This window comes from Eimeria acervulina, genomic scaffold (assembly GCF_000499425.1).
Source record: "Eimeria acervulina Houghton genomic scaffold, Eah_scaff136, whole genome shotgun sequence".
In the NCBI taxonomy this organism is placed as follows: domain Eukaryota; phylum Apicomplexa; class Conoidasida; order Eucoccidiorida; family Eimeriidae; genus Eimeria; species Eimeria acervulina.
The window spans coordinates 20,565-21,020 of NW_013550270.1; positions in this window are offsets into that span (position 1 = coordinate 20,565).

The following is a 456-nucleotide window of genomic DNA, read 5'->3' on the forward strand; positions in this document are numbered from 1 at the left end:
GAGCAGCAAATCAGCAGCAGCAGACAGCAGACGCCTGCAGCTCTCATCTTGACCCCACCTATGAAAAAGCAGCGTACAGCGTTGCTGCTGCTGCTGCTACTGCTTCAGCAACTGCTATTACTGCTGCTGTTACTGCTGCTGCTCTTGCTGTTTCTGGTGCTGTTGCTGCTGCTACCTACACACTGCCCGTGTTGCTGCTGCAGCAGCTGCTGCTACTATTACTGCTAATAAGGCGCTAACAAAGTGCTTCGCGTTGCAGTGTACGTACACCGCGGAGTATTCCCAAAGAAAAAAATTAATTTTATGTACAGAGGAGAGGCAGCAAAAAGAAGCAGCAAATACAGCGCCTAGCCAGCTCCTCCCCTGCACCTGCACCTACAGCAGCAGCAGCAGCTGCTGCTCTGCTGCTGCTGCATCAGCACTAGCTGCGGCTGCAGCAGCAGAAGCGGCAATAGC